At 43.7% G+C, this 26,305-nt stretch overlaps 1 pseudogene; it reads left to right on the forward strand.

The window, feature by feature from the left end:
* The window catches only part of LOC147722321 (dihydrolipoyllysine-residue succinyltransferase component of 2-oxoglutarate dehydrogenase complex, mitochondrial pseudogene), a 50,101-nt pseudogene extending 24,017 nt beyond the window's left edge, over window positions 1–26,084 (forward strand).
* The last annotated feature ends 221 nt before the right edge of the window (window positions 26,085–26,305 follow it).

Here is a 26,305-nt window from a genome sequence, read left to right on the forward strand (position 1 = left end):
GCGATGGTCTTGCCATTCCTTCCTATGGGCCTCTAGGCGCATAGGAATGAATGGGGAGATATTCCTTAATTGCGACTCGCAATTTGCGAGTCGCAATTAAGGAATTATTAGAAATCGCAATTTTTTAAGTGATTTCTTGATGAATAGCATTTTGCTATTCCTTAATAGCGAATCAGTATTTTTCGGTATTAAGGAATCGCAAAATGTGTTCTTGATGAATCTGGGGGTTAATCTCCCCGTGCCTACCAAAAAAAAATAAGAAAAAAAATGTGTCATTGTGTAACGTAAACGGTGCTCATGTAAAGCGTTCCAATACCTTCGGGTCGAGTTCGCCCTATATAAACCTGTAACAACAAAGAACAACCCTTACCCAACCCATTGCCCACCACAGCATTCCATAACACGAAGAGCACACCTCCGTGATCATCATGCACAACATGAAAACACTTACCAATAAACAACAGCCACCAAGCCACACACCATGCACAGTGTAGGGTGCTAGCTGTGTGGGTAAAGGCTACAGTGTCCAACATAGGGGCATGAAGGGCTGTAGAAATGCGCCAAACAACACAGTACAATCATTCACGTAACATAACATAACTATGAACGTCTTTCCTTATTTTGTCGCTTTTTTTTTTAGCTCTTCTGAGTTTCTGTGCTGTGACACTACGGTGTAATATGGCGCATATTTTCCGTCATGCAGACCTTTAAATAAATATGTTGCATTGAAAGTAGTTATTTACAGCAGTCCACAAAGCCTGTTTCCTAACTCAGTAATCCAACATGCAGTGTAAGCTGGCAAAATAAAAAGAAACAGATTGCATAGTGTACATTATGCACTCTTAACAAATTGCTGGACCCAAACTCAAATACGTATAAATAACATTCAATTGGCAGAAAATATGTTTTTCTTGTTTTCTTCTCCTGCCTCGCCAACGTCATTCGGCCCACAATACCAACTGGTTACTCTCTGAAACAGGCCGCAAAGCATTCATAATGACGGTGTTAAAATAACATAGGAAAATTACCAGTATCCAAGTGTGCTGCAGCATGTGTGGTGAGCAAAGCGAATGGAGCGTGGTAAACATCGCGCGCAGGGCTCCAGTCTGTCCACGAAAACGTTCCTCTCGAGAAGGCTTTGCTGCTCCCTGAATTCTGTGAGTTTAGAAAACAGAATTCGAGCACTGTTAGGTCACTCACCCTCCTATATTTGTTAGTGTTAAGTCTCCATTAGAGGTGGATTTTTTTTGCCAAAGGTCACACCATTTAAGTGAGGAAGCCCCAATTTACCCACATTTTCTGTTTTCACTTTGCACAAGTCAGTCAGTAGATGAGTATCAATTACTCTTTAAGGCTTTATTTTAACCTCTTAGTGCACTTTTCTGCAGCAATTAAAATATAGTGCAAACTCGATCTGAAGGTATTGTTGTGTCCTAGTGGACACAGTCTAGTTGTTCTGCAGTGTAATCATACACTTTACATCCACCCACCACTGTGTCACGAGTCACGTGACACAGTCAATAAAAGAAACCGAGCGCACGTGCTCGAGGCTCATTAACCCAGCAACCAGTGTGTGTCTGTGTCCAGTTCTTTCTCCAATGAGGGCCTAGGGCCCTCGACACAACAGGTATCGAAGTGTCTTATATGAGCACCAGTTACATTGCACAAGATCACATGCTTCGTTTATAGGCATGGGGAGATTAAATGATTTGCCCAAAATCACAGGCTGTTGAGCTGAGGAAGGGAGTTGAAATTCCAGCAGTTCCGTAGTGGGCAGCTCTGACTGTAATGCCACTTCCTGGGTAGAGGGAGGGAGGGAAGCAGGCAGAAGCCACATGAAAGCTCGACTTGATCCAACAGGACCTCAAGCAGAGCCGAAGCCAGGCTTCAACCCTGAGCCGGGCACAAGCTTTCAGTGGCCCGCCCGCATCTAGTCCGCATGTGTTATTTGTAGTTCGCCGACTAGCGCTCCCCCACCCCTCTACAATTACCACCCCAGCCTTAGTTATTGGCCTAGTTTATTGCAGAGGTGGGCGACCCACTGAAGACTCGAGTTGCTCTCTGACTCTGGCTCAGGTCGAGGTTCTCTTGGATTCTCGAACCCAAAATGATTGAGCTTTCATGAAGCTTCTGCCTGCCACCTACGCGCCACCCTCAGGTTCCAGGAATTGAAAATAAAGCAAAAACCTTTTGATGTTAGAAAAGAAAGAGATAATCATCTAGGTAGGGGCAGAATTTCAAAATGTAAAACGAGACAAACTAGTAACAATCCTATTCTCCCTGCTTGACCAAATTTTGTGATCCTAGGCAAATATTTTATTTAATCAAGCCTCCTTTTTCTTTGTTATGATATACAAAAGCACCTTCCAATACGCTGGGGTTATGTAGTTGAAGGAAGCATATGTAATAGTTCAGATGATACTAGTTTGTACATTGATTTATAACAAACAATGGTAAATCTGCCAACTAACTCTAAGACTAACACATGAGAGAGACCAGTGGGCTTAGTTGGATCTACAAATGGGACATGGGGTAATACCATTAGCCATAAAAGTGGTATCTAAGGCAAAAATTCCAGCAAGTGACAGACTTCTACAATTTACTCCACATTGAAGGGTATGTAATGATCTCAGTTGCTGAGTTTATACCTGGCAGGCAAAGAGAAAGACAACTTATTACAAACCACAAAGAAGGCCTGATAATAATTCTTCCAAAGCCATGAGATGAGAATAACTGTAGTTTTGAGCAAATTGATCCATCTTGATCAGTCCATGTTTGTGCCTGGCAGAAACACATCGCAACTGTTAGAAGACTATATCACTTACTAAATAATCAACTCTTGAGCGGAACCAAACTAGAAGAGGCCTGCACAGTTATGAGAAGGCTTTTCACACCCTTGAGTGGAGTTGCCAATTCTTGATTTTGAGGGGTATGGGTTTTGGGGATAAAGTTATCTCCTGACTGTTCTACACCTTGCTGATGGTGCGAGTTTGCAATGATAGAATTGTTTTAGAGGTTTGCAAGATACACCGGGGTACAAGCAAGGGCTGCCCACTTTTACTCCTGCTTTTGGTGCTGACCTTGGAATAGCTGGTAGCCATAATTAGACGTGAAGAGGTGGCAAGAGGTATTCCCTGTTTAATCATATGGACATTATCTCACTACATACAGATGGTGTTTTGTTGTACGTCAAGAATCCTAAAGACAACGGTACAAGGCCCTCTAGTTGAGCAGTTGGATCATTGTGGTAGAAATCGTGGACTTAAGCGAAATAAAGATACATGTTGTCTGTTCTCTCTTTGTGATGGAGTGCAATCAGAGCTTTTACCCAGAAGTTAAGTGGTCCAAAAGAAGTACCTAAGAATCCAAGTCTTTCACAAAGATTTAGATATGATGGAGGAGACCTTAGGCAAGAATTTCCGGGAGTTTAAAGCCTCTATACAAATTTGGAATAAATTACTATATAAATGTTGGGCAGGGTTGCAGTTGCTGAAATGATTCTGGTACCTTGCTTTTGTACTTGTTTGTACACATTCCATTGGTGGTACCTACATCCACATTTAAGACTCGTAATACCATATTACTTGAACTGACTTAAGCGAGAGGCAGGTGTAAACTAGCACTTCAGAAGCTGCAGTTTTATGGTACCTGAGGGTGGCCTTAAGGAAACAGATTTTGAAAACCATTTCACAGTCTCACAGTCTCATAGTTGCAATGGGCAACAATATGGAATTCTTACCGACAAGCTAAGGGACCAAAACATGTGAAGGGGAAATACGAGCAAGCACCCAGTGGCTGAGGTTTTGTATGGACGTCAAGTGAAACCAGAACACTCCAGCCTCTTGACTGCAGCAAATACTGTTGAGGAAGAGCTTCTCTAGAACAAGGACATCTATGGTAGATGCTCTAGAAATTCCAGTATGGCTCTATTCAGAGGCTGCTCTACACACACGAGACAGGGCAGTATGGTTAATCTAGGCCCTTTGATTTTGAAGCAGGGCATGCCCCCTGAGACTTTGATGATATGTGTCAGTCATACAACTTAGCAGTTGCTCAGTTTTTTGACTGCCAGGCCAAGCACCCTCCTGGCGGCTTGTCAGAGCCTAGTACCCATAATACCTTGCAGTTAGTGCTGTTGCATGGTCGAGGTCTAAAAGCTGCTACAGTACTTAACAGAACCATTATGGATCAAACCAAGAAAGAACAACGCGATTTTAGAGATGAGTAGGAAACCAGCTTAAATAAATGTCTCACCAAGAAGGACTGAACATTAATTCTGGAATTTTCCTGAAATGCAATATTTATTTTTTTCCATTATAAAACATTACATATGGCATATCTAACTCTGCATAGATCGTACAGAATCCGTCCTGAATCTATTGATAAATGTCAGCTCTGCTCTAGAACCCCTGCAGGTACTACATATGTTCTGGAGCTGTTCAGCTCTATGCAGCTACTGTTAGGGGATTACTGATACAATAACTGAAATACCTGGCAAAGCCAGGCCTATGGCTCTTGGAAATATATTATGGGGCTCAGAAGTATCCCCAAGGAGGAAAAACTGCTTATCAGGTTTATAGATTTGGCACGGACTGTGGCCAAAAGGCAAGTAGGGATAACAATGAAATCCATGCACATATCTCTATTAGAAACAAGGTTAGGTGAGCTGTACACTTTAAAAGACAGACTACCGACCATGCATAACCATATCAAAGATCAACTGGGTCGATGATATGAGGTGAGGATTTACTGAACTTAAAAAGGAAAAGTGATGACATACCACGGTAGGTTAAGGAACAATTAACATATATTGGAAGCTTGGAGATGAAAACTCTGAATGATTATGTTAGTGAACTTCATAGAACTGAGATGGTCAAAATAGGTTCAGTGCTGTTGAAGTGGGTTGGGGGAGTTTGTGCTTGCTCAGCCCGCAAAGCTTGATCAGCGAATACTCCTGGCACTGAGTTAACCATCATTGCTAACAAGGACAATATGCTCTCAGCAATAAGCATAATGTTAATGATTAGTCCCAACGCATACTGGCATATTGGTTTAAATTTGTTTTTGCGGTACGATGTTTTAGGTGGTATACTTGTTGGAACTGTTAACCATATACTAATGAAATACATGCAAATGCAATTATGCAGCTGTGTTGATATTAAACATACCAATAAAGACATTAAAAAAAATTATTATTTCAAACAATGTTACCTCTCAAAAGGAACTATAGAAAAATTGAAATTCTGGTATTACAAAATGACAAATAGGGTGATAAATCCCTGACATCCCAGGGGCATAGACTGTGGAATTCTTTCAACCTTAGCCTCAAGGTGGCATACAACTGCAATCTTTCTTTAAAGGCCTGAAAACAGTTCCAATGTGCATTCAACTAAATCCTACAACTCCAGGGACAATGATTGAAGAATACAGGACTGGGATACTCACATCCCCGATTGGACTCTAAGAGCCTCTTGTCTATTACCACTGGAACTCTGAAGTAACCAAAAGGAGAAATGCTGCCCTCTATCCAAACTCTGAATAAATAACTAAAATGTCTTAAGACCAACTATAATCTAACTTTCCAAGGAAATACATAAAACAAATTCTAGGCAAATGAATCATAAATTCATATAAATGCTTAAATAGTTACCAGACTTTCAGATTTCATTTACTATATTCTTTTTTTTTTTAAACCAGAGGTAGCTGGCAATGCTATGGATAGTTTTAGTTTCTTCCACTTTTCTAGGTTTAGCTTGGCCTTTTGCTGGATTGGAGCTTTACGCTATCACATCATGTATTTATGCCCCCAGTTCACTTAGTGCTTGTTCTTGATAAAACTTCATCAACCATCCATCAATACTTGTGAGCAGTGATCCACATATTTATTAGCCTGATCCAATGGTGTATCCTCCAGATCATCCCTTCTTGATTCAGCTGCAAGGACCTCGTTACTGATGCTTGCCTTTGTTTCCATTAAGACTCTCTTTTGCCCTAAGGCAAAGCCACCTCATCTGCTTATTTGATAATAGGTTTCCCTGCCAGAATGGGTATTTGAGAGCCAGCATATCATGGGCAAGGTACAGGCTCACGCACTGTGCTCCCACCTGTGGCTGTGGGCTTCCAGCCGGAATCTCTGTGTTCACAAGAGGGTTCCAGGGAGTTCTTTCATGGTGAACCCACCTCTTCATCTTCTACAACTACCACATCTCCACGACCATGACATATAATCAGAGAAAAAAAGAAGTAAATCCTCTATAGACACAATTCAATGTGCAAGGACTGAACAGATAATAAGAGTCCAAGCGTATTTGCAAATAGCAGCTCTTCACTGTCTTGGCCTTCAGTTTGTCCTTTGCCACTTTGATGTCATCCAGAACACCTGCCTGACTTGACTTAATTTCCAGCATTGAAAACAAAAGTGTTTCATCAAAGAGCACGTTGGATTGAACAAGAGAGATGCCAATTAGGATAGCCTCAGTCTTGACATATTAAGCTGCAGCCAGCTTACTTTCACTCACGTCTCAATGTTGTCAAGGTATTTTACATATTTTTTTCCAATATAGGACGCATAGTAGCTTCTGTTTCCCATGTCCAACTGATCATCTCACAGAATTGCTACTTCTATTTCAGTACTATCGGAAGGTGTGAGTTGTAAATGAATGGGGGGCTGAAATCAAATAGGTTTCGAAATGAGATTGTAAGATGCATGATGAGAGCTTTCTTCATGATTTAGAAATAAAATACAGAATGGGGATGAGATGTTACCTACACGTTCTACAGGATCCAAAGAGGGCATTGGGTAGGCATGGGTGAAATTGTCAATTCTTTCTATATGTAATGCATGGAATTCACACAAGAATTATGGTCTTTATGGATTTTCTTGTGGTTGCTGGCATCAAAATTGTCTTTGAAATATTGTAAATGTAATTGAATTTATATTGCACTTACTATCCCTGATGAGGCATCAAAGTGTTTTTGGGCGAGTAGCATGCTAGTCCGGAACCCAAAAACGATAAGTGGTGGATTAGTAAAGGGTCTGTATGTCTTACATCCAAAAGTCTCAATTTATTGTCTACAGTTTTCAAAGTCTCACAGTGAACATTGCTAGCACCAGAGCATGCGGATTCAGCGCACATTCAGTTACTAAGGGCCATATGTATCATGCAAATTCGCAATCGCAAAGGCCAAAATTCGCAGAATTTCGGCCTTTGCGAATGCGATTTTGCTAAATGGAATGTATAATGCAAAACTGGTGCAAAATATAAGGAATTGCAAAATTTGCGATTCCTTATTTTGCAATTGCATTTAAGGAATCGCAAATTTTGCGATTCCTTAAATGCAATGTATGTAGCAAAAAGAATTAGCAAAATGCCCTTAAGGAATCACAAATTACCACCAACTTCTAGTTGGTGGTAAGTTGAGAAATTCCTTGAAAAATGCACATTTTTGCATTTTTCAAAGTGCCATGTGACGCACATACATGCCCTTAGGGCATGTATGTGCGCCACATGTGCACCCATGCATATTTCAGGGGTGCAACAGGGTGTCCTTTGGACACCCCTGCACCCAACACCTCTGTATCCCCAAAGTAGGAGTTCGTAGCTTGGACCTTGAAAGAAACTAAGAACGGTCTGTCCCAACCCACAATGAGTAGGGGACAGGTTATGTAGGGTCTGTCATTAAGAGATATTTTAGTAAATAGAAACCTTAGCACAATAACTTTGAGAGGGATGGAGGACTGGAGTATATTCAACCGGACAGCAGTTATGTTTTATTGGGACTCAACAAATAAAATAGAGGATTTCATAAAAATTCACTGAGTCTAGAATTAAACGAGGATGTGTTAGGCACTATAGGCACCAATGTTTCTATAACTCACCCTTCTTCAGTAAAGTAAATAGCTAACGCAAATCCTATTAGAAAATGGACTATCGACTTATCATCATAAATAAACATGGCAGACAATTAAAGATTCTTGGGTTATAAATAGAGATTTTAATTCTAAATGGGGTTACTTTTTACTTGCATCAGGTTCAAGGGACTCAGTTGTGCGGCCTGACCGGAGAGTTTAGTGTGAACCTACATTACATCTGACATGGTTCATTCGGTGTCTTCAGACTGTATTGAAAGATGTATATCATCCACCTCATACAAAATAGCTGACTGACACTGGACCACAAAATATTGAAGTACAGAAGGCAGTCATTTCTGCTGCCTGCCATAAAAGGGCTTGCATTTCACAGTCATCATAACAGTTTATGCAGGGCCTTTTCCTTCCTGTTCTACTGTTAGCTTGATACCTTGTTGCTGGACTCTTATCCAAATACTGACAAGCGTAGTTTGGATTTGCAAGATTGCAGAGAATGTTTGCTAGAAGATAAAATGAAATAAACATGTCACATGCGGATGCGTGGTTGTTCTGCTACCAGAAGAAATAGGTGAATTATGCAGTGCAAGAAGTAGGGCCGACGGCATCACGCAAAGGGTTTAACTGCGACAATATTCAAAACATAAATACACTTGACAGAGTTTAGGACAGGGGTCTCCAAACCGGTCCTGGAGGGCCGGATCCATGCCAGATTTTTAAAATAACTACATGTATCTCAATGGGGACATCCAAAAAATCTATCATGGATCCGGCCCTCGAGGACCGGTTTGGAGACCCCTGGTTTAGGACGTGGAAGCTACGTAGACATAGAAAGGTCAATAAAACAACTAGTGTCCAAAAGGTACAAATGGAAAGTAATCAGGCTACCCAGCATATGAGAAAGCCCAGCAAAAGTATCTGCTTTTCTGAATATTTCAAAGGTACATAAATACAGATGAGCAAAAGTCCTCACTAACATTAGTAGCGGAAAACAACTCTTCACCGTGTCAAGTGAGTCTTGTAGTTGGCCAAGCAACCTGAGACAAATAGAAAAGCATCAGATCCTTGACCCAGCACAGCTTAAAAGATCAGGGCCGGACTAGGAACTCAAAGCAGCCCTGGCAGTTTTGTAGGACCGGCCCTTTGGGAAAAGGGGGGGTTGCAAGTGTGAAGCACTGCTGCTTTTGTAGCTGGGGGCCAATATTGCAGCACCATTGAAAAACTGGCCCTAGGTAACACAAATGGACCCCACTGCTCCAAAACCTGCCCCCACCCTTCTAGCCTCCTGGGGAAAAGCCCAATGCCTTCTTAGCCTGCTGGACGAGAAATACGATACAGAAAAGCCACATTTTTGCACTTCCTCATACAGCTAATACCAGTACTAATGACTTGCCTGCTATAAGTCCACAGATATTGCTCACTCATCTACAAAACAAAGTCACACCATCACCAAAACACATTCTCTAAACTGCCCACGAATAAATGCCCAATCTCTCTATAGAAAAAGCATAACATCTACGACTTTCTCACTGACACACCCCCTGACTTACTCTTCATAACTTAATCAAGGTTGGGAGATAACATGGCTCCAGTGTAGCATGAAGCCACTCCTCTAGGCTGCAAACTATCAAACTAAATCGTATCGGGAAAAGAGGAGGCGGCCTAGCTGTTGTATTCAATCAAACATTAAATTTCACTAAAGCTGACAGTCTCCATACAAGGTTGTGAGGCCCTTTTCACCAGAGGTAACCCTACACTATCTTCCCCCAGTAACTTCCTACTCCTTTGGAGACCTCCGCCTAGCAATGCAACATTCCCAGGCACACTTCTAGACACAGTTTCAAACCAGATAACACTACTCTTCAATTTATGTTACCTAAGCATTTGGTTTGACAAACCAATATGCCCCATTTTAAAACTATCATCACTGGCCTAAATGCTCTGCACTTACATCAGATTGACCACAAACCCACACCCATCGCCGGACCCATCCTTGACGTCAGTTTTTTAAAATACAGAGCTAGTTACCTTTCAGAGGATTACTCCAGTCACATTGTAAGACCACCATTTTCTTGCTTTCTAACATAAAACAACACAAACCAATAAACCTAAAACCACCTTACATGTATCCAACTATCGATCATAGAACAAATTAAAGTTTGAACACTTAGAAACACAACCAACATCCAATACAGAACTAGGCACAATAAATTCACATCTCTATTTCTCCATACAGAAAACAAATTATTGAGGTTGTTCTGTTCTCTTTCCCAAAGTACCCCGCTTCTTCCCCTAAGGTTTGACATGGGCAGAACAACCATAGTGGATAAAGCAAGACTACGCCCCCTTCTTTTCTGGCTGCGTTTAAAACAAACACCTGAGATTATCCACTACATGGTCGACCTTGAAGAAGTCCTTATGCTAGTTTGGTTCAAAACAATTGGGTGGTTTAGCAATATCCAGACACTGCTTTCCACAATAAGCTTGGGGAATTTGTTGGTTGAGTCCGATGTCAACTTGCTGCCTAGTAGAGACGGTGTTAAGACCCATTATTGGAAGTGGGTGAACAGAAAAATGCCGCACTCACAACAGGAGGCCATATCACATCAAAATGGTTAGAGTTCAAGCTACTAGGCATGTATGAGCAGTATATGGAGATCATCACCATCCCGAGTGATAGAAAGCTGTACATCCAATTTAGATTTGGTACCCTCCCTTTGAAATCGTTCACAGTTGCCTGGCAGCGGGCAGCCACGGATGACTTGTCCTGCGGACATAGGTCCATGAGACAATTAAACACGTTCTTTTCATATGTCCACTGTACAAAACCCCGGAGGACTTATCGCGGCTTTCTGGATTGATCTTGTTACTACCGATCGTCATTATTAAATCACAATTTGGGCACATAAGTCTATACAAAGGACCTATTCTGATTGACCCCGCATTGTGATATCATACATCTGAATTATATACTAAATAGACCTGTTAATATGTGCATACTTACGCTTTGGACCGATTTATATCAGATCCTTCACATTTCAGTCGACAATTTTGTTACTGTACAATTCTTGGACTACTTGGCTTCAATTTGGTGAGACTAGCCTATTGGGCCACTGTGATGTTATATCTCTAGACCTTCACTTATCACCTGTATGTGAAGAATTTTCAAATTAGAGCCCTGAAGAAGTCCCCTTTTTAGGGACGAAACGCATTGGCTGTATGGTGTTCCAATTTTCTATTTGAAATAAAGAAATTAAATCAAGGGACCTTCACTCCTGTGACTTATTGGGATTGTACCCCATATTGTTTCATTATATGTTAAATACTGTGGTGCACCTGTGCTGTTATGTTCTGATCCAGTTCCCTAGGGAACTAGCATTGTTACAGTGGGTACTATTCAGTGTGCACACGATTCCCTGTGAACCTAGTAGGGGTATCAATTATCATCTGGGGCTACTCTATGTTAGGTGCTGACCTTGAGAAGGTTACATTGTTAGGTCTCTTCACCTGCGCTTAAATGGTTAGCCCCTGTTGCAGGCAGATGGGTATCCGTTGCTACCAAGAAGTGCTAAGCATTTTAAAAAAAGATTCCAGGCCACTAATAGCTTGTTCGGTAGCCAGATTCCTGGGGAAAATGTGGTTCACTAGGAGTTTTGCATTGAAGAATGGCTGAACCGTATTTACAGCTTTTACCTCGATCCCTATCTTAGTTAGTCATAGTCTATGCCTCACATACTAATAGCATTCGAATTTGTGACCATGCTAATGTGATTATGTGCAAGTGTTATCTGCATAACATCCCTTGGGCTCTTTTTGTGCCATGGCAACATTACCAAACTACTCTTTTACATATTGTTGCTTACTGACCTGAGCCATCGCTTCTTTTTTTCAACGGAGCTAAGTGACTAACAATGTAAGCTGTGCTCCCATTGGTCTTTTTATTATTTATGCAACATGGTAGCCTTGCACTAAACGCACTTGCACTATTTTTTCCATCTCTTCAAGAGGTCCAATCCGTGAGAGCATCCTCCTCAGTGTATTTCTGTCCATGTTTTATTCCACTTGGAAGTAGATTTTTTATCAATGTATTGTTTTTTACAAATCAATGTTTTTATCCGTCAGTCTAATTGTTTTAATTGATGGAGCCACCTAACTGGAATACTGACGTTGCACTCATTAATGCTTTGCTTTCAACAATGTACTTTTACATTATACGCATTTCCACTTTTATGTAATTCCCATAGGGTTCCAATATGTGTGAGCCATTGATCCGGCATACCCGTCACCCTACGTCCCTATTTTAACCATTTTTATGAAGTTGATATATTTTAATCCGTCAGTTAACTTTGTCTGTAGAATGAATTAAAGCAATGTATGCGTTGGTGAATCCACTACTTTGTACTTCTTTGCACTTTGATGGTTGTAATGACCGAATAAAGTTTTTTTGACTAACTGACTTCTAAAACTATTTGAGCGGCTACAGGAAGTACAGGAAGTTTTTAATATCTTAATACTACTAAGAACTAAGAACAACAAAACAGGACAAAAGAAAACAGGCACTTTGGAGAAATAAGGAGCTAAAAGAGATAAAACAGCAAATTAGAAAGATGCAAAGCACCTGGCTAAAAATTACAAATGGACCTTTCCTAGGCAAACTGATGGAAAGAGCAACATTTGCCCAGATGTCACATTTAATTGAAGATAATTCCATGCTTTCACACTTCCAAACATGATTCTGTCCAGGAAGACGCCTAGAATCTGCTCTCATTGCCATACGGGATGACCCTAGGAAAACCGTTGACCAGAACAGGGTTGCTGCACTACTTCTCTTGGACCTGTCAGCTGCCTTTGGCACAGTTGACCATGAAACTCTAATACAAAGACTCTCCGAAGCCGGAATACAGGGGACTGCTCTTGACTGCATCACATCCTAACTTCAAAACAGAACCATACCCCCCTTTCTCATCCAAACACTACTTCACAAAAGCAGGGGTCATTCAAGTATCTGTCATCTCACCCATGCTTTTCAACATTTAAATGAAGTCATTACCGGCACTGATCAATTAATTTTACCTCACATGCTATAACTATGCAGATGACACACAAATGCTTCCTAAACTGGAAAGCCCTAAAGGCACTGGAAGATCACACATTTTAAGTTACCTCAGATAAACAGGTAGATATAGGTATATAGATATATAGATAAATAGATTGATAGATGGAAAGACAGACAGACAGATAGATAGATAGATAGATAGATAGATAGATAGATAGATAGATAGATAGATAGATAGATAGATAGATAATGTGTGTGTGTGTGTAAGGAAAGGGGGTAATAATTGAAGGGGTATGTGCCCACCTAAGTCTTGTCAGGGTGAATGCATAAAGTCCCTAAGCTAGCCTAAGCTCAACCCACCCCTTCAAGGTATGGCACAGAGCACACACACTGGGTTGGATACAGAAACCAGATTTGGCCTGGTCGGAAGGTTTACCATTGAAATTGGTGCCTGAAGTAGAAGTCAAAAATTCTCAGCAGGGCAAGGCAGCAGGCTGTGTTTGAAGAGAGCTTCTTGTCATCAGATATCCATTAGACAAGATCTCATAGAAGCAGTAGACTTTTGGTGGGAAAGATCCAAGCAGGACAAGTTTGAATTTTGTGCCCAGAGAAGGTACCTCACCAGCCAGATACTTGTTGCGCCTTCGCCCAGTGAAAATTTAATCCTTCTGACCTATTCACTTTTTCGGAGAAGATTCCTCGGGCAGGGGAGGCTGAGGGCTGTAGCTGAAGATGGACACATGAGGCCAGATAGCTTTTCCACAAGGTCCAGCTAAAAATGGATTTGCTGCTGACCAAAGCTCTTTGCTGCAGTAACCTGAATCTTTGGCCTAGCAGCAGTGCACCTTCGTGGGATTGGTTTGGCAGGCAACCGAAGGTCTTTGCAGCCAAAACATTTCAACTGTCCAGGTTTCAGGAAAAGTTAGGAGGCTTACACTTTCATGTCAGCCAGCGGTCCAGGACCTTGGAGACAGCATTTGGGGACTAACAGCCTGATTCATGTACAATCCGTTTTGCGTGTCCCTAATAGCGAGTCATAGCGACTCGCTATTGAGGACACGCAAAACGGCATTCATGTAGGAATTGCTAATAAAATAGCGATTCCTACATGTTCTTTATTTGCGAGTAGCAATTTGCTACTCGCAAATACTCCCCATTCATTCCTATGGGCCAAGAGGCCCATAGGAATGAATGGGGAGTATCCCTTATTTGCGAGTAGCAATTTGCTACTCGCAAATGAGATAGCGACTGAAAGGGTGCCAGGGGTGTCCAAAGGACGCCCTGTAGCACCCCTAAAATGCACATTTGGACAGGTGTTGCGCACACACATGTCCAAAGGACATGTGTGTGTGCAACATGCAACTTAGAAAAATGCTTTTAAAAGCATTTTTCTGAGTTTCTGCTATTTACCAACAGGTCTGACCTCTCGGTAAATAGCGGCCCCAAAAGTGCTAAATCGCAATTTCAGGATGTGTCATGAATAGCATTTGAGGAATCTCTAATAGAGATTCCTTAAATGCTATTCCTCGCATATTTGCGACTTCTTAAATAGCGATTTTTGCATTTGGTATCATGAATACCAAATGCAAAAATCGCACTCGCAAAGGGCCAGATTCTCAGAATCTGGCCCTTTTGCGAGCGCTATTGCCTACATGAATCAGGCTGTAAGATTCTCTCAAGCAGAGGTCACCAGCAGGTTCCATGGCAAGTCCAGATGGAACTGGTCAGCTGGGCAGTTGCAAAAGAGGCTCAAGTAACTTCTTGTGGCCCTGGAGCTTGAACAGGAGCTCAGCCTTATGACCATTGTAGTCCACTTCTAAGATGGAGAATAGGTCCAGTTTTCAATCAATCAATCAAGACATTTGTAGAGGGCACAACTCACCCGTGAGGGTCTCAAGGCACTGGGGTGGCGAGGGGGGGAGTGGTGCTATTACTGCTTGAACAGCCAGGTCTTGAGGAGTTTCCTGAAGGTCAGCAGGTCCTGGGTCTGTTGTAAGCGGATGGGGAGGGTGTTCCAGGTCTTAGCGGCGAGGTGGGAGAATGATCTGCCACCGGCGGTCATTCATCGGATGCGGGGGACAGTGGCAAGGGAGAGGTCGGTGGAGCAGAGCTCGCGGTTTGGGGTGTAGAAGGTGAGTCGTTTGTTGAGGTACGCTGGTCCGTGTTGTTGAGTGCTTAGTGAGCGTGGGTGAGAAGCTTAACGGTGATCCTCTTGTTGACGGGGAGCCAGTGCAGGTCCTTCAGGTGGGCTGTGATGTGGAGGGGGATGTCAAGGATGAGGCATGCAGTGGCGTTCTGTATGCATTGTAGTCTTTTCTGGAGTTTGGCCGAGGTTCCTGTGTAGAGCGTGTTGTAGTAGTCGTGGGCCTGGGTGACTGTTCTTCTGTTTCTGGTGGGGATCCATCTGTAGATCTTGCAGAGCATGTGAAGGGTGTTGAAGCAGGAGGAGAAGACGACGTTTACTTGCTGGGTCATTGACAATGTTAAGTCCAGTATGGGCCCCAGGTTGCGTGCATGGTCAGTGGGCATCAGTGCAGCTCCCAGTGCAGCCGGCCACCATGAGGCGTCCCAGGCAGAGGGGGTGGCTCTGATGATGAGGACCTCTGTCTTGTCTGAGTTCAGTTTCAGGTGGCTGTTCATCATCCAATCGGCTATGGCCTTCATTCCTTCGTGGAGGTTGGATTTGGCGGTGGTGGAGGCCTTGGTGAGGGAAAGGATCAGCTGGGTGTCATCGGCATATGAGATCATGTTGAGGTCGTGTGATCGGACGATGTTAGCCAGCGGTGCCATGTAGACATTGAAGAGTGTCGGACTGAGGGACGATCCTTGGGGTACGCCGCAGATGATCTTGGTGTCTTTGAAGCAGAACGGGGGGAGGCAGACACTCTGGGTTCTGCCGGTGAGGAAGGAGGTGGTCCAGTCCAAGGCTTTGTAGCGGATCCCTGCATTGTGGAGGCATGTGCGAAGGGTGTGGTGGCAGACGGTGTCGAAGGCGGCCGAAAGGTCCAGGAGGATGAGGGCCACGGTTTCTCCGTTGTCCAGCATGGCCCTGATGTCGTCGGTGGTGGAGATGAGGGCTGTTTTTGTGCTGTGGTTGCTGCGGAATCTGGATGGGGATAGATCCAGGATGTTGTTCTCTTCAAGGAAGGAGGTTAGTTGTTTGTTGACGATCTTCTCAATGACTTTGGCTGGGAACGGGAGTAAGGAGATGGACCCGAAGTTCTTGAGGTCCTTGGGGTCCGCCTTGGGTTTCTTGAGCAGGGCGTTGATCTTGGAGTGCTTCCAGCTCTCCAGGAAGGTGACAGTCTCAAAGGAACTGTTGATGACCTTGCGGAGGTGGGGTGCAATGGTGGAGCTTGCTTTGTTGAAGTGGTGCGGGCAGGGGTCCGATGGTGAGCCGTAGTGGATGGTGTTCATGATTTTGATGGTGTCGGCGTCGTTGACGTGGGTCCAGGAAGGCAGGAGGTGGCTGGAGGGCAGTGAGTCTGTGGTGTCGGTGTCTGTCGGGGGGGCCTGGCTGTTTAAGCTGTTGTGGATGTCTGCAATCTTGCGGTGGAAGCAGGTGGCTAGGGAGTCGCAGAGGTCTTGCGATGGCAGGTTGCCGTTGAAGGTGGAGCTAGGGTTGGAGAGTTCCTTCAGGATGTTGTGTGCATTGTTGTCATTGTGCTCTTTGAAGGAGGTCCTTTTGGCTGTTCGGATGAGTTGGAGGTGTTTGCGGATGGCACTCTTGTAGGCTGCTTTGCTGTCCGGTGTCTGTTTGTGGTGCCACTTCTTCTCGAGCCTACGGCAGGCCTCCTTAAATGCCTGGAGGTCGGCGGTGAACCAGATGGCTTTTCTGTTGGTGCGTCTGTTAGAGGGATTTTGATCGAGGCGAGAGTGTTGGCGCAGTCATCGATCCATTGCTGGAGGTTGCGGGCGGCAGAGTCGGTGTCGGTGGTGTTAGTTGGTGGGTTTTGGGCGAGGGTGATGAGTAGCTGGTCTTCAGTGATTTTGCTCCATCTGCGGCGGGGGCCTGTTGTGTGCGGTGGTGCGTGGGGGGGCTTCTCAAAGGTGAAGTGGACGCATCGGTGGTCGGTCTAGTGGAGTTCGGTGGTGTGGGTGAAGGTGAGGCTGTTGCTGGCGGAGAAGATGGGGTCAAGCGTGTGTCCGGCGGAGTGGGTGGGAATCGTGACAAGTTGTTTGAGTCCGATGTTGGCGAGATTGTTGTGCAGGGTGGCGGAGTTGCTGTTGTTGGTATTCTTGAGGTGGAAGTACAGGTCTCCAAGGAGGATGCAGTCCGTGGAAGCGAGGGCGTGCGTGCTGATGAAGTCGGCGATGGAGTCGCTGAACTGCGGCCGGGGGTTCTGTAGATGAGGGTTCCCCTGAGGGTGGTGTTGGGGTCGATGTGGAGGTGTTCGGCAGCGCAGAGGGTGTCGTCGGTGCTGGTCGAGATCCTGAGGGTGTTTCTGTGGACAATGGCGATTCCTTCTCCTGTTCCATTGGTGCAGTCCCTGCGGGTGATCTTGTAGCAGTCAGGGATGGCTATGGTGACGTCGGGTGGCGAGGAGGGGTTCATCCCGGTCTCCGTCAGGAAGGCGACGTCCGGGGAGGAGGACTCGAGTAGGTCCCAGAGTTCAATGGAATTTTGCGGGTGGAGTGGGTGTTGCATCGGAGGTTGTTTTGTCCTGCTCCGTTGGATGTGGTGGTTGTGGTTTGGAGGCTGGTGTAGCTGCAGTTCCGGCAGGAGAAGGGTTCTTGGGTGCGCTTCGGGGTGGCCTGGAGGTAGGTGTGTAGTCAGCCAGTGTTGAGAGCTTGGAGGGTTCTGGCTTCGTAGCGGGGTTGGGTGTTGAGGCATTCGCGAGGGCCAGGGGGGTCTCGCAATGGGTGCGGTCCAGGCACGGACAGGCACAGACGGGCTTGCCTTAGGCGTGACCACTGTGCATGGCCGCACAATGGCCGCCATAAGAAGGGGAGGTGGGAGGGAGGAGCAGCTGGAAGCTGGACAAATGGGCGAGCGGGCGGCGGGCCGTAGGGTACGCAGCAGCGGGAAAATAGAGATCAGATCGGGCAGGGCAAAAACAAGGCACAACAAGCAAAGGAAATACAAAAAATGAGAACAGAAACAGAAAACCAGCACAATCTAACTGAATACAATAAGGACAGAGTGCAGAGTTTAAAAAAAATGGCAAACAAGAAACAGGGGCAGGGCGAGTACCCCAATACCTACAGCCCACCACTGGGCCACCAGGGATGAGGCGCAGGTGGTAGCCTGCGGGTAGAGGAGGGTCTCGAAATCACGGCAGCAGCAGCAAGCGGGACACAGGCACACAGGTGGTGCTGTGCGGCGTGGGGAGCGACCTGCCTGAGAACAGGGTCAAGGGTCGCTAAAGGCTCTGCTCACATCACAGAAAGCAAGTACAGTCATCTTCTGTCCTTCCACAGGTCCAGATAGTGTTCTAAGGAGGGTACTGTGGATGCCACATTAATGCCTGGTACCAGCCTGTGGTTGGAGGAAACTTATGGCCACTCTTTAACCAAAGGGGTAAAAATTACCAGGGGTAACGCTATCTACTTTGCAGAATTTCTTGTGTGCCCAATTCCAAGCAATCCCACAGCGTGTCTCTCTACCTAAAACCTAGATGGCAGAAATTTTCTTCCACTGTGCAAAACTCCTATGTCCAGCCTAGAGGAGTGGCCACAGAAATAAGCAACCCTTCCTCTGTCATCACTCAAAAACAAAAGAGACAAAGGAGGGGCAGGCACAGGTGCTGACATGTGACAGGATATACCTGTTAATTGTGTTCCTGGGAGAAGCCCAGATGGTCATCCTGTCAGGTGAACATAACACCTTATCACACCCAAGGACCTTGCCTCAGCTCTAGGACCAAGTTCATACATCATCAAGGGAGCTATTCAGCTCATGTGTGACAGTTCATCATACAGATGGGCCTCTAAAGGCTTTATGCAGGAAATAAATAATTTTCTCAAAGTGCCTTATCCAAAATACTTATTGCAAGTCTGACTTCACCTGTGAATCGGACTTGTAATACATGTTTCCAGAAGTCCAAAAAAGAACTTTGCAGCTGTTTCTTAGGGAGAGATAACAATATTAAATGTGTTATTGTATTGTATCCCAATGTTTTTCCTACAGAGCAGCCAACCCTGCTACAGTAAAAATAGTTTGTAGGGCATTTCCAGTAGGACTTCTTTAAATGTCATACATCTTGCCTTTTGGGCAGGAAGACCAGCTTAAGGGTGGCTTACTGATATTTAAGACAGAGATTTAGGCCTGTCAAAAGGTTTTTTTTGACAAATTAATTTGCAGTTTTACCATTGTACCGGCAGGCAATAGAGAGCATGCCTACAGTGAAATGAAATGAAAATTTAATGTATACCGCGCGCTACTACCTGAAGGTGTTTAGGCACCATAACTAAGACAAAGAAACATGGAAGTAGGGTATTAATTATTGAACCAGGTGTTTAAAGATTTACCTTGAGAGAAATAGGCAGGGAGTTCCAGAGTCTGGCTGTACCAACTATAGAACTTCTCTTGCCTCAGGAGGCTGTTTTGACTTTGGGGATCACAAGATTGATGGTAAATATAGATCAAAAATGTCTTGTGGAATTTGTGTTTAAAATAGTCGGGACCGTGCAGTGCCTTATAGGCGATACACAGAGACTTAGAATTGAATACGTTTTTTAAAGGGAGTCAGGGCAATTGTGGCAGAAGATGAAATACTGGCAGATGTTTTTGTACCGTAAGCAGCAGTCGGGCAGTTGTATTTTGAAGAACTTGAAGTTTATTTAAAAATTTGATCTGGATGTTTAAAAACAGCGCACTATAGTAATAAATTTCTGACAGTATTAAGGTAGAAATATCAGCTTTCCGCAAATCCAGGGGAATAAAAGGTAGGCTTTTCCTAAGAATTTTTAATGATAAAAAACAAGAGTATGTTTTAGAGGTAATTTGGCCCTCAAAGGAGAGTGTGTTATCAAAATAGACACCCAGATTTTTTACCTTCCTGATCTGAGTGGTAAGCTCACCCATCTCCGAAGGCCGCCTGTTTGGTGACCAAAAGGAGGTATCCTTACCATACAAGAGAACCTCCGTCTTTCCAGAATTCAATTTGAGACAGTTGTCAGACATCCAGTTCCCAATTTCCCACATGCAAACCTGAAATCTAAAAGCAGTGCCCTCCAGGTCACTGGCAAGCGATACTACAATGTGTGTATCATCTGCGTAAAATACCACTGTAAAGCCAAATACCTTTATAAACTTTCCTAATGGTGTGACATAAAGATTAAAATGTGTGGGGCTCAGAGATGATCCCTGAGGAACTTCACAGGGAAGTGGAAAGGCCCTGGACCTAATACCGTTAAGCTCCACAAATTGTTCCCTGTCTGAAAGGAAAGATGAGAGAAGACTGAGTGCCTTACTTCTAATCCCCTGGGCTGCAAGACGGTCAATAAGAAGACTATGGTTGACCATATCAAACGCTGCAGATAGATCTAATTAAATCAACACAGCCTCACCCCTTGTCAAGTTCCTCGGGACTGTAACCAAAGCTGACTCTGTGCTGTGATGACTTTTAAAGACATATTGAGTAGCATCAAGAAGATAATTATTCGAAATGAATAAGGATAGTTCCGAGTTGATGGCTTTCTCCACTTTTTTTGCAGGAATAGGAAGCAGTGAGATTGGCCTGTAGTTTTTCTGATCATTGACATTAAGGTTAGGTTTTTTTAAGCAGGAGTAGAATGGAAGCCCTTTTCCACTCCTTGGGAAAGTGGCCTTCCAAGAACATCTTATTGAAGATGTCCTTAAGATAATTAGCTGTGATGTCAGTTACTAGATGAAGGAACTTAGGGGGACAAGGGACCATTGGTGATCCTGATTTTGTTTGACTCAAAAGTACATGAATAGAAACTTCAACAAGAGGGCTAAACTCATTCAAACAAGAGTAGCTTTCCAATGGATAGCTAACCTGATTTGTAGCTTTAGGGAAAGAGTGAAGATCTTCCCCTATAGGGTTATTCTCCGGTGGGGTATTAGAAGAAGAAATCTCCTCTGCTGAGGGTGTAAAGGCAGTTTCTTCAAGATATGCCTCTCTTGGGTGGCTGATTAAAAAATAATTATACACCAACTCAACTTTGCTCAAGAAGGAATCCACCAAAGAATTGCAAAAATATTGATTAATTGCGATAGTATTAGGTTCAGACAGTTTGCTCAGCTTGAGTACTGTCACATAAGGCTCTTTGGAGACGTTGAGGGAGGCCTTTATTTTGGCTGTAAAGTAGCTAGATCTGGCATTAGAGACTAACACTTTATAGACCTGAAGGGCCTTTTTATAAGACGTTTTATCAATGGGGTCATACTGTAACCACCATTTTCTTTCCAGCATGCAACAAGCGTGTTTAAGGCTCCTAAGGGTGTCATCAAACCAAGGCTCGGTCTAAGAAATCCTCTTATTCTTAATAGGCTTGACTAGTGCCAAACAATTGAGCTTAGAGGTGATCCAATCATGATAATCAGAAGTAGCCTCCTCCAAATCACGGGAAATCTCCAGTGGTAATTTTATGCCAGGGTCGACTTAAGGAATTAGATGTTTGGAGGACAACAGTAGAGGCTTGCCTTCCCTATTAAGTGACAACATATTCGGAAAATGATCTCACTGGGCCAGTGGGAGGATGGGCGACACTGTAAGATAGGCGTTCTCAGAGAGAAAAAAATACCATCTCATGTGTGGCCTGCAGCATGTGTGGGAGCATTTGTAAGTTGAACAAGCCCCCAACTTTTCAAAACTTTGGAGAAAAAAACCTGCATCCAGTCATGTTTGCATTGTCACAACAGTGGGTGGCACAATGGGTGCTGGAACTCATTGATGACATTTAACGTACAGGCCTTTGGTGCACTTTGTACTTAATTCTAGGGACGCTTTGCTAAGTTAAAAATGCCTTTTAGGAGTATGCCAAAATCCTCATGTGGGCGGGAGGGGCAGGCAGTTTTGATTGATTAGCAGGTGGTTAAGTGCACAGAGTTCTACAGCCAGCAAAAATAGTCAAGGCACAAATCAGGGGGTACACCACACAAAACACAGTCCTTTCCAACAGTGATAGAGAGCGAGAGAGTGTGAGAGAAGACAGAAAGAGAAATAGACAGCAAGCGATTGAATGAACCAGCACATCACCAATTTAATTTTACTATCACTCACATTATATATGTGGTGATGCTAATTAGGATCAATCTATGTATATTGTTTTTGTAGTTAGAGTGGTTGAATAATGCATATCTGCTGTTTCAAGAACATTTGGCTATTTGAGTAGATGGATACCCTCTAGTGCCTGGTTCTGAATGGTGTCCCTTTGGCAAATGAAGCACGTCTCTGGAACCTAATTATCAGAGATGGGATCACTTAATTTAATCGTGTGAACATGATAGGTCATATTTTTGAGTCACTATTTTTACATTTTGATAACATATCCATATGGGATTATTTAATTGTGTGTCCCAGTCAGAATAGTGGGGCAAGTGGTGCAGACTTTACCACGAAAATTGATAGTCCTAATAACATAATTTTGCTGATCAATGGTCTGATTAAAAAGCCAGCTTTCAATGATTTTCTGAATCGTTGATAGTTTTCTCCTTCAGAGGTCTGACCAGCTTGTGGCAAATCTGTGCATCTAACTGCAGTGATCATGAACATGAAGAGGTGCAGGTAAATTAGCATTCATTTTTACAAGGTCAAGAACAGGCATTATCATGACCGAAGCCTCCTCTGGTCAGCCATTAACTGATAGCAGCCCCAAGCTAGAATGCTATCAGTCCCAACGTTTTAACTGCACAGAACCAACAGGGAGAGGGGAGGGGTAAGGAAATGGAAAGGTAAAACAACTATCCAAATATAACACATCTCCCTCCCACAAGTAATGCCAGATGGGGAAAAATAATTATCACTGCAGAATCCTACAAGATGAAGTTCTAGTCCATGCAGATTTTATCACAAGTCAAGTCATGGAATTATCACACGCTGAGTCACCCCCATACCAGACTTTCCATTAGGTTCAATAGGAAATAATACGCTCACACCCTGACCCCCATGTTCAAAGCTCTCTATTTCCCACACCCAGCAACAGATGGGACATCTTGCTCATTGTAGTCTTGGTTCAGGATAAAGTCATTGTTACCCTCACCACTCACACTGTACAAGACACACTTATCAACTCTCCTGACATTCCAATACCTACCATCTTGGGAAATGACACTTTTCTTGTTAACCTTCACAACTTTGTCATGACATGGACATTGAGACAAACCTTTTCCTATGTGTCCCAGGATGTACAGCTTGACAAAATCTCCCGCTGAAATGTTGGTGAAATTGAAATTGTCTGCAGCATTATAAAGCTCCCTTCTCTTGGCCTGCTGAGAAACAACCTTAGCCCTGTTTTTTTGGAGTTTGGGCCTTGAATGAAGAAACTTGCCTTGGGGAATTTTACACTTAAGCCACCAGTGGCAAACCTCCAGGAGGGATCACTTTCTCCTTAACATATGAACGGGCCAGTCCCTGGGGCCATGCTGGAAGATATTTTGTATGGCGCTATTTTCTCACTCACTGTATAAACGAGAATCTTATCCTGACATGACAAGTGTATACTGTCTTTAAGATAACGATTAAACCATTCCCTTTACCCATTGCAATGCAAGCCGAAAAGAGTGGTTCTTAAGTGCTTTATACCGTGTAAACGGAGGAACCCAGACATAATGTATGATGTGAGCTGCAAATGTCAGTAGAAATGGTTTTTGAAATCCTTCCTGGCTAAATACTCCCATGTGGAACGTTTACACTTCCAGGGTAGTGGCTCTTTCAACAAATCTAACTTAGGGCTATTTTGAATGGTAGTCCGTAAAAACCTAGGAAAATTAATTAATGTGTATAAGAAGTTTTTCAGAGTCCAGATATATAAAAACAAAGCTTCTGCTCTGCAAATTTGTGCCAAAAAACAGGCTGCGGGGAGGTAGGTAGATAGAATGACTTACATTCTTGTTAAATGTCATGGAAACCTCACATTCTCCAACAAAGCGATAGACTTTCACATTCAGTTCAATCCTGGCCACCAAAGTGTGTCCTAAGTAAAATATTTTATGCTCATATGCCCTCTATGGCAAGCCCTGAGGCTGGCACTCTAAATGCCCAGAGGGGAGCACACAAACTTGTTAACCACATTCAATCAGCGGACACTTACCATATTCAACACTTAATCATTGCCATCCTCAGATCACCAGGGTTCTTCATCCAACTAACAGACCATTCTACAGTGTACAAACACCACTCACCATTACAATCAACATCTTACATCTTACACTTTCGACTTGCTCACCCCTTTATTTTGACAAGGCAAACATGATAAACAGTTTGATGTTGATTAATTTTTCCTTGGATAAATTAAACTTCAGGGTAATATGCTTGTAATTTAGACCTTAAATGGCCTTTCTTACTAGTAAATATAAACTCTACCCCGGTGACAACATGTGTGCCAAAGGCTTATGATACTTCCGCAATAATAGTTTACAACCGCAAATAAAATTATGGAAATTATTAAATGCCCACACACCTGCTAAGAGCTCTGACTCTATAACTTTGTGTCTTCTTTCACTCTCATTGAGGGTTATCACAGCACAGTCTGCCAACCATTCTTTGTCACCACTGTTTTGGGACAAGGCAGCTCCCAATCTCTAGGAACTGGCATTTACGTAAACAATGCATTGTTTTTCAAGTGAAAAAGATATCCTTTCAGTCTAGGCTTCACCATAGCACTCCTGCTGGTGTGACCCGTGTCCCATGTGCTTGTCCGTTGGCTGGGAGCACTGCTTCAGAGGCCCAGCCCACTTGAAAGTTGTACTGTGTCACAATTTGCCATTTACCAAGCAGGTTACTTCCAGATAACTGTCCTCGTCTAAGCACAATCAGAAAATTTCGAAGCACTGCTTCCAGCAATCAAGATGTGGTTACTGCAAACACACCTGCACACCTGCATTTGCCGAGTCTTTCACAGTGGGAGATGTCAAGTGGGGGAAAGTTGTTGGAGACACAGTGTCTAAATACGAGATGGTATGTGAGATTAAAACTGATAAGGCATCTGTACAAGTTCCAGCTCCTGCTGCTGATATGATTGAAACTCTCCTGGTTCCTGATGGGGGTAGAGTGTAAGGAGGGACACCTCTTTTTACACTCAGGAAATCTGGAGCCGCTATTGTGCCCATAAGGCAACAGCAAGTGAGACTGCTCCACCTTCACCCCCAGAACCAGAGGCAGCCACACCACCTCCTGCGGCAGGGCCCTTCCCTACCTCCAGTGCCTCCAGTCTCCACTCAGCCGACGGACAGCAAGCCAGTGTCTGCAGTGAAGCCAACTTCTCCAGCTATTCCAGAGGGGACACCTGCCCCCAGTTTGCGATCCGCACACAGGGTGAAAATTAACTGAATACGTCAGCCAATTGAGCAGTGCCTGAAAAATGCTCAGAACACATGTGCCATGCTACCACCATTAATGAGATAGATATGAGAAGTATCCAGGATACGAGGCCCATCACAAAGATGCGTTTCTGAAGAAACACAATTTGAAGCTTGGGTTTATGTCTGTATTTGTGAAGGCTGCAGCATGTGTTCTGTATGATCAGCTGTCTGTGAATGCAGTCCCTGACAACACAACAAAGGAGATTGTGTACAGGGATTACACTGTCATCAGTGTGGCAGTGTCCACCTTAAAGGGACTGGTAGTTCTAGTGGTCAGAAATGTTGAGTCAATGAACTTTGCAACAATTGAGCAAATAATTAAAGAGCTCTAAGAAAAGTCCTGTAAAAACCAGTTGGCCATTGAAGACTTGGATCATGGCACTTTCACTATCAGCAATGGTGAAGTTATTGGTTCATTGTTTGAGACACCCATCATCAATCCTCCTTATTATTTGGCTAGTTGGCACCTGTGTTACTCTTCCATTCAGGGGTTGTTTTGCCCATTGAAGTGTGAGAAGGTGGGAAAGAGTTCTGAGAAAGAGGCAGAGCAGCTAGGCAGCATTTTGCCAGTAGCACATTGGGGGCTTGCCACTAGTGTAGAGTACTTTTCAGGTCTGGTAGCTCACAGCAGTTACTTTCTCTGCTGCCTACCTCACTCGTTCATTCCTTAAGTCCCTCTGTGTTCTCTGAAGTGGTTACCCAGTTACCAGAGGTTGTGTCTTAGATCATTCAATTTTCCCCATTTTTACTCATACTTGTCAACTCTAAACAGTAAACCAGTTTTACATGGGCTCTCTTTGAAGGAGGAGGGATCAGCCTACTTCTGATCTGTCACAAGTTGGGCTGCTTATGTAATGAACTATGGCAAAGGATATCGTTCCATAGCTACAAA

Source organism: Lissotriton vulgaris, chromosome 4_1 (assembly GCF_964263255.1).
Source record: "Lissotriton vulgaris chromosome 4_1, aLisVul1.2, whole genome shotgun sequence".
NCBI classification, from domain to species: domain Eukaryota; kingdom Metazoa; phylum Chordata; class Amphibia; order Caudata; family Salamandridae; genus Lissotriton; species Lissotriton vulgaris.